This window comes from Tupaia chinensis, unplaced genomic scaffold (assembly GCF_000334495.1).
Source record: "Tupaia chinensis unplaced genomic scaffold, TupChi_1.0 Scaffold138180_1, whole genome shotgun sequence".
In the NCBI taxonomy this organism is placed as follows: Eukaryota; Metazoa; Chordata; class Mammalia; order Scandentia; family Tupaiidae; genus Tupaia; species Tupaia belangeri.
Genome location: NW_006198079.1, coordinates 94,821 through 104,013, shown reverse-complemented (window position 1 = coordinate 104,013; position 9,193 = coordinate 94,821). Strand labels below are relative to the sequence as shown.

Here is a 9,193-nt window from a genome sequence, read left to right as displayed (position 1 = left end):
TTCTTAAGGGAGTGCTATGTCAGTAAAATTAAATGCAGACACACAGAAATAAGAGTTCAAAAACTAAGAAAATGGGGAACTTAATTATAGGGACAAAGTCTGAAGCTGAGTATTATATCCCAGAGTTCAATCTGGAAGATCTAACCTCAACAGAAACAGAAGAAAGATTAAGTACATGAGTCTGAACTGATGAAACAGCATTCTGTGACTTGACTAAAATATTGCTGCTTTTCTTCTAAGCTTTGTTGTCTGGTTTTAAGATTGATAGGTAGATAGTGATAAATAAATAGATAATATATTTTATTTTCTTTTAATTTCTTTTATATATTCAATCACTATACTTCACTTATTGTGTAAAGTGAATTTTACACCTGTCCAGTTGGGAATTCTATACATGTTATCATCAACAGATAATAATCCATATCTGGGTCCCGTACCTCTCTACTTTTCTCCTTAATGTCTTTCCTTACATTCTCTTCCTTCTCCCACCCTCTTTCCACACTACCTCAGCATTTAATTTACTTTTCATAGGGCCAGCAGGTGGTGTAGTGGTGAAGAAGGAGCTGGGGTCTCACATGGCCAACCATGGTTTGTGTTCTGGATGTGGTGACTTAAAAATTATGCCTGGCATGTGTAAGTGCATGCATATCTGAAGTCCTGAGAGGAGAAGGGAGGAAAAGGGACTGTGGTGTGGCCACCCTTTTGAGGATGAATTTCTTTTTCTTTTTATTTATTTATTTTCTCAATTTTTTTATATACATTCAATCACATTGTTTAGCCTACGAAGTAAACATTTCAATAAGTGAACATTTCTCCCCAATCCAGTTGATCAAAATATCTTCAACTGATACCATCTTACCTCCCCATCTCGTCAATGCTCTGCCTCCATATCCCTCCTCCAAATGTCGTAGCTTAGGCCCCACTCCTCCACACACACCACATCTGGCATTCACTCCCATCTCTTGTGTTTGTATAACCTTTAGTTAATCAGTTTTTTACTTATTATTTTCTGTTTCTATCTGTGGTGAAAGCAAATGACCTATGGCAAAAAAAAAAAAAAAACTAAAGAAAGATGAATTAAACTCTTACCTCAGTGAAAATAGAAATTACTTGTAAAAATTCTACCTTTTACATCCTGACTTTATACTGTGTGATTTTGCTTACATACATATTTAGTATAAAAAATACCTGTTTTTCTATGCTCATTTGTTTTATGTTTGTTCAAGCAGCAATCCACTTAAAATCGATGAGGTAGTGAATATGTATACATAGTTGAACACTGTTTAATGAGAGAAATGTATTTTTTAAATATAACATAATTTTCATTTTAGATAGATTTTTTCTATAGAGCCTGTGTGCTTGCCAAGGAAATAAAGAGACAGAAAGCTAGAAATCACCCCCTGGGGAGATAACATTGTCACAATCTCTTTTCCTCCATTCTTCTTTCAAAATTTTGAGCTCACATGCACATGCACCGGGTGTGAAATTCAAGCTGCCAGATCTAGGACTCAAACTGCACTTAGACGTGTGGGATTCCAGCAACATAAACAGTGTGCCAACTGCTAGTCCCCATGAAAAGCGTTTTTAGGAAATTTTGTCTTTGTGTGAACATGATAGATTGCATTTACAGAAGCCTAGATGATATTGCACATTGTAAATGGAATATATATGGTCTAAACTATTATCTTATTGAACCACTATCATATATGCTTTTCATCATTGACTGAAATGCCTTCTATCTTTATGGAGAACATGACTCTTTATATATATATATGTCTATACCTATGTGTGAGTGTGTATGTGTGTGTGTTTGAGTTTCTGTATGTGTGTCTAAAAAAAATCCTGTATATATCCTGAAACCCTTTATTATTTGTCAACAAAGTCCTCCTCATACATTGATATATTGTAAACACAAGGAGATTACAGATTAAGATACCATTCATGTTTTTGTTGATACAATTTACATTTTCTCTTGTCATTTTGCATACTATTCAAATTTCTTAAAGAATTATTTCTTTAATATATTATTTATTATTAGTTTTTTTTTAACTGGACCAGACAGAAAAAGAGAGAGAGAGAAACAGGGGGAGAGAGGGAAAAAGAAGGAGAATGTGAAAGCAAGTCAATGGCTCCAGGACTCCGACTGTAGTCAGCCATATAAGAATAAAGTGCCTTAAATATATCACCACCTCCCAGCCCCTTGCATGTCATTCTTTGTTGTACTAAACATCTCAAAGCATTGAATATAATCTCAAGCAATAGATGAGGCAGAGTATTTATACAGCAGGGGACAGCAGATCATGTAGTAGTTACAATGCTGGATTCCCCCATGACCAAACCCAGTTTGAGTCTTGGACCCACTGTCTTGAAACTCATGCTGGGCACACATGCATGCATGGCACAGATCCTGAGAGAAGATAGATGAGAATGGATTGTGATGTGGTCATTACCCCTGTGGGATAATTTTTCACTTTCCCTTTCACTGTCTCTGTCTCTCTCTTTCTCTTTCTTCTCTCTCTCTCTCTCTTGTGAGTGCACACACTCTAGGGCAAAAAAACTTAAAAATATTTGCATAACAATCATCCTTCAGACATGTATTGAGTTAATATATGAAAAGCAGTGCTCTACTGGCCTCAGAGCCCAGAAGTGAATTAGTCACATTCTCACCATTCTGCTAGCCCATGAGATTTCAGTTAACTTTTTGCAAAATCAAATAAGAGTGCAAAATAAAAAATAAAAATAGAGGTATGGAGACAGCCCATGACATGGTAGTTAAGGTGGCTGACCTTAACTACCACATGACCCAAATTGTGACTTGAGTCCCAAACCAGATACATGAGGATTCTGTATGTTGTGCAAAATAATGATAAAGGGGGAAATGGTGCAGAAGGGATTGTGGCATGACCATTTTACAGAGGTGGTGCTGTCTCAAGTTCTTTCTCTCTCTGGGTGTCTCTCTCTAGTCAGTGAATGGGCCTCCTGGCAAATTTTTAAAAATAAATGAATAATTCAGGGCCAGCAGGTGGCATCATTGCTAAGGGCACTAGACTCACACATGGCTGACTGTTGTTTCAGTCTTGGACTTGGCAACTGATTTCTCAGTTTGACTCTCTCTCTGGTCAAATTTTAAAAATATATATACATATAGTAACTAATAAAATTAAATAAATAATTTTTTTGGTATTTTGTCATTTTATTAGGAATAATTCCAAATAGGTTAAGGAAACTTACCGGGTTTGATGAATTTTTCAAAAACTTATCAAGATAGTTTTACCAAAAAACAGTAAGACTTCAACCCAACTGTCATATACTGGGCAAAGAGCCAGGTTGATACCAAATGCAACATGCAAATAAAAAAGATACAATATAAAGGAAGACAACCTGCTGAGTATTAAAAACCATCTCAATGTAAACTCTCTGCAACCAACTCAGAACTAAGCAGCTATCAAATCCAAACCATACCAAGAAAAAGGGAAATCTGATGAAAAAGCCAGGACTTACTAATAGGGGTAAAAATTATGTTTCTCTGTTCAAGAGAGCTAAATAGTGTCTTGATGCATTTCCCTGGCTGAGATAAGCAGTATTAGAAAATCTTATTGGCAAGGGAGAGAAATAAGTAAAATAGAATGATACATTTTAAAATCAGCAGACTGTCTCAGGAATGATAAAGATATCAATAAAGTAGAAAGGGGATAACTCTAAAACATTATTTGTTGTGGTCTCAAAAAATATTCAAAAGGAATTTATTTAAAAGTCTCAGAATAGCTCTGTCCAAATAAAGGCTTAAGAGAAGTAAAATGAGGACACTTTCCACCCCCATGAATTTTTTTTAAACCAAGCATATTGCTAACTAGCAACATACCTGATAAACAATAATTGGCAACAAAATAAGTTTAAACTCTGTAATATTCTACACAAAATAGTCCTGGATACCGTTTAATAACCACGATGGAAACTAATCTTGTTATAACAGGCTAGACGAATTCTGTCAAAAGTGTCCTTGGTTTGATGTCCAGTTTTACTTAACGTTTTGAAAGTTCATTTGACACCCAGTCAAGGCCCTCATACAGATCGGTTCCTTGTGTAGCACAAGTGGCTTGTACATACCATGTTCTGTTTCAAAGAGACTGAAGACCTAATTTATTTGTTATTTCGCAGATGGCCCTAGCATTTGGCAAATCCTGTTTGTTAGCAACAAGCAGCAGCACTGCATATCCGACTCATTTTCCTGAAGCATTTTCTGCAGCTCTTCTGCTCCTTCTTGAATTCTCTCACTATCGTTCCTATCTACCACAAAAATAAGACCCTGGGTATTTTGGAAGTAATGCCTCCAGAGAAGACTTATTCTATCTTGACCACCAACATCCCACACTGTGAAGCAAATGTTCTTGTATTCTACTGTTTCCACATTAAAACCAATGGTAGGAATGATGATAACAATCTCTCCTAACTTCAGTTTGTACAGAATGATTGTCTTGTCAGCAGCATCCAATTCAACCATCAAAATGCGCATCTGCTTCTTGCCAAAGAGTCGGGAGAAGAGGAAGGAGATGGTCGGGCTCATGACAGTAGTGGCACCTGCAAGAGGCAGAAGCAGAAAGGGTTTGGGGTGTTCCTGAGTTTTCTTTCCCGCTCCTGGAGGAAAGAGCCAGAGGAAAGAGAAAGAGCTGAAGAAAGAAAAGCGTGGTAGGGACCGCTGTCTAGCCGGTGTATGGGATGGAGCTCCAAGACAAGACTTTGCCAGTGAGACCTGGTTGCTGACTGGCTTGGTAGCTCCAGCTCTGGCATTAAAGATTTCGCTGTGCCACGTCACAAGGCAGCTGTGGCCACTCTGGCGGCAGCCTGGCCCCTCCAACATGGACAAATTCACGTCACCTCCACCCCATCCCCCGATTAGTCAATCTTTTAAATCAGATCACCATATATCTGTTACAGTGCTGCTGGCTTACACACGTATACACACAACTGTATATCTGCTCATAGGATATAGAGATATAGTCATCAGGACTCTGTTAAAAGTTCACCTATGACACTATCCAATTTTGTCCAACATGTGCTGTTTTAATTTTTTTCGAGAGATAGAGATTTTACTATAAGGTGCATGAGGTCTCACAAAAAGGGAAAGAGAAAGACAGAAAGGGAGAAATCATTGCCTAGGAGCAATGGCCATGCCACAGTTCCCTTTTCTTTATTCTCCTGTTGGGGTTTTGGGCACACCCCCATGCATGCCCAACATGAGTTTCAAGCCACCACGTCTGGGACTCAAACTGTGGTTGACTACATAGGAGTCCAGTGTCTTACACACTATGCTACCTGCTGGCCCCCAATATGTGCTCTTATAATCTTCAATAGTTATAACATACTTTAAGTACTCAGGTGGGTGCTACCAGCAGATGGCATAATGGTTATTGTTGCTGGACTACACAGGGCCAAATGCAGTTCAAGTCCCAGGAGGCTTCAAACTCTGGCAAGGTGCCTGTGTGTGTGTGTGTGTGTGTGTGTGTGTGTGTGCACTCAATATCCCAAGAGTAGAATAGAAGAGAAGGAATTGAGGTATAGCCATCTCCCCTGGGAGGTGGTTGCTCACTTTCTGTCTCTCTGTCTCTGTCTCTCCGGTGAGTACACATGCCCATGGTAAAAAGTCTTTCTAAAAAATTTAAACACAGGGGAACCAGCAGTTAGCGTCATGGCTATGTCGCTGCACTCCCACGTAGTTGACTGCAGTTCGCATCTCGGATCCGGTGGCTTAGAACTCATGCCGGGCGCGTGTGCATGCGTGCCCAAGATCCTGAGGGGAGAATGGAGGAGAAGGGATTGTGGCGTGACCATCCCCCCTGGGGGGTGATTTCTCGCTTTCTGTCTCTATGTCTTTCTCTGTCTGTCTGGCGAGCGCATGCGCCCTATAGCAAAAGCCTCTAAAAAAAATTTAAACACAAAAACAGTTGGATGTGGAAGTGTTGATGTTGATGGTAGACCTGGTGTAGGGGTTGCTTTGGCTGTGGCCAAGTGGTAGTGCATCAACATCATTATTATCCCATTGGCTTCTGGAGGTGGTGGGACCCCAGTGAGGGCCCCTCTTTAGGGCCTTTTCTATCCACAAAGACAGCAGTTACCTGCAGCAGTCCCCCCCAGAAGCTCTCAAGCATAAACTTGGATCAACAAAGTGGGTGATGAGGGTGGCAACAGTGGCAGAAAGCCGTCCAAGGTGGCCTACTAATTGTTGTGGTCATGGTCATGGTCATCCATCATTGCATGTAGTTGCCCCTACTTGTCTATGCTTTCCTCTGTCCTACTACATCTCACCTCACCCTGCACCAGCCTGCCTTACAGAAACCTGCAGCCAGTCACAATTCTGAGCCAGGGGGCATAGCTACATCTTGAAATTTACTTCACAAGGCGTAGAAATGAGCTGGTGGTGAAGACAGTGGTACACTAGGTGTCTCACTCTCCACAGGCCAACCAACTTGGTGATGCTGAGGATGACAGTAGGTGCTGCAGAACTCTCTGACTGAGAGAGGCAGCCTTAAAATGGTGGGACCCCTCATGCCATTTTATCTATATGAATTTATTTTTTATATATGAGAGCAAATGGGAAGAAAAGATCTCTCAGGAACTTTAATGCTGAGTCTTCATGAACAAAATAAAGTTTGGGGCCAACAGACACCCTAGTGGTTAATGTGCTGGATTCCCTCATGCTGATCATGGAATGAAAACCATGCCATGCATGTGAGCGTGCGAGCCCAAAAGCCCAGGAGGAGAATAAAGGAGAAGAGATTGCTGGTGACCATCCCCCTGGAGGATGACTTCTCATTTTACTCTCACTACCCAGATCTCCCTCTAGCAACCATATACACCCTGAGGAGAAAAAAATCTTAAAAAAATCAATTTAATGTACAACTTTTGTATTGATAGCAAAACATTCTGTGTAAAAAAATGTGCATTTTGGATAAGCAGGTGACACGATGGTTAAGGCGTTGGACTCCCACATGTCTGACAGCAATTTGAGTCCCAGATCTGGCGAATTGCTTTCTTACATTCTCTCTCTCTTTCTTTCTCTGTCTCTCTGATTAGTATGTGTGCCCAGTAGCAAATTTAATAATAATAATAATAATAATAAAGAAAATTGAATAATTATAAAAATAATGTGTTTTTCAGCTGTTCCCTACTTTTCTGGTGGGGGAGGGGCATCTCATATTATATGTACATTTTAATTGCTTGTTTTAAGGGAAAAAATTCATGGTATCTTGGTAAATCAAGTATATTTATTAAATAAAAAGCTTTCTTTTTTCTTTTTTATTAAATTTTTTTTAACATTTTTTTTGAGAGATTTTCACTGTAGGGCACGTGCGCTCACCAGACAGACAGAGAGAGACATAGAGACAGAAAGCGAGAAATCACCCCCCAGGGGGGATGGTCACGCCGCAATCCCTTCTCCTCCATTCTCCTCTCGGGATCTTGGGCACGCACACACACACGCCCGGCGTGAGTTTTAAGCCACCGGGTCCGGGACACGAACCACGGTCGACTACGTGGGAGTCCAGCGACATAGCCATTACCCTAACTGCTGGTTCCCTTTTTTATTAAAATTTTTTGAGAGATTTTTTCTATAGGGCACGTGTGCTCTCCAGACAGACAGAGAGAGACATAGAAACAGAAAGCAAGAAATCACCCCCAGGGGGGATGGTCATGCCACAATCCCTTCTCCTCCATTCTCCTCTCAGGATCTTGGGCATGTATGCACACGCGCCCGGTGTGAGTTTTAAGCCACCGGGTCTAGGACATGAACCGTGGTCGACTACGTGGGAGTCCAGCGACATAGCCATTACGCTAACTGCTGGTTCCCACAATAAAAAGTTTTCTATCAAAATACAGTTTACACTGGGAAGAAAAAATAAAACAGACATAGATTTACACAAAGGAAACCTAAATTTTGGTAGATTTCAGCATGGATATTTCATAACAAGCAATTTTGCCATTTTCACCAAATCTGCTCAACTTCCAAGTTAAGAATTAAAAAAATATTTTTAATTGTGATTTTGCTAGGTTAACATTTTTTTTCTCACTCCACATCATCTTCAGCCAAGCTGTGAGCCCTTACAATTCTCTGACTGATTGTTGGGAGCTAGGTCAGCAGCATCTGAAACACAAAAAGTGGCAGCTGCAGCAGCACCTGAAACAACTGCTGTGGTTGCCCACACACTGCTATGTCATTGATAAGATGGTCTATGACCTTCTTGTACTCAACTTAGGCTAGTCACTCTTCACTAAGCTGAATTTCTTTATGGAGGACTTTCTAAACTGCTTCACCATCTCTCTCTCTCTCTCTCTCTCTCTCTTTCTCTCTTTTGTTCTCCTAATTAGCCATTTTATTTTGCACAGACACCAATAAAAGTTTTAGGTTTGAAAATTCCAGCCTCCTCCCACATAAACACATTCCATGGAGGTAATTTTGTTTTGCTTATCAACTCCTCAAAATTGCATTCACTAATAGAACAGCTCAGCAGAAAAGTCAGCCATTACCTATAAACAGTTCTCAATTAAAATTATGAGAAAACTTAAGAACTGATTACTTACACCTTCCTTTCTCTTCAAAAACAGTACAACAATAATAACTACAAGATATTGAACTTCATTATGTTCTAGGCACAGTGTTAAAAGCTTAAATGCATCATGCCATGGAATCCTTGTAATAGTCCTATGAAGCAAGTGCTACTGCTAGCCCCATTTACACAAAAGAAAATAAGTCTTAGAGAAGTATCTTATTTGAGACCACAGGGCTAGGAAACGGTCGAGCCAATTGCACTCAGGCATTCTGACTTGGAATTTCTGCTCCTAATCACTGCTGTAAACTGTAAGGACTCAGTGTCTCAATTCTAGGCCATCTACAGAGTAGTGTTTAAAGTGAAAGATTATTTCTCTGTTGCATTAGTATCATGCCTCTTTATTTGTTCTCTTGCTTTCTCTATGCTCTTCCCTTCTCCCACCCCATTCCATACTGACTTTAGATCCATAACTACTTTCACTGCTTTTATGTCCTCCAATATTTTTATCTCTACCATAAAGTGCAGATAGTTGGTATATATTAAGTGGATACATACAATATCTTTCTTTTATATCTTGACTTACTTCCTCAGCAATTGATCCTCCATATCTGACCACTTTCTATCAAATCCCAGGGTCCTGTTGTTTTTTA

The 9,193-nt window shown here is 39.8% G+C and overlaps 1 pseudogene; it reads right to left on the bottom strand.

Moving 5' to 3' along the window:
- Positions 1-4,022: 4,022 nt before the first annotated feature.
- On the bottom strand, positions 4,023-4,564 carry LOC102473075 (ADP-ribosylation factor 4-like; annotated as a pseudogene).
- Between the last annotated feature and the right edge of the window lie 4,629 nt (positions 4,565-9,193).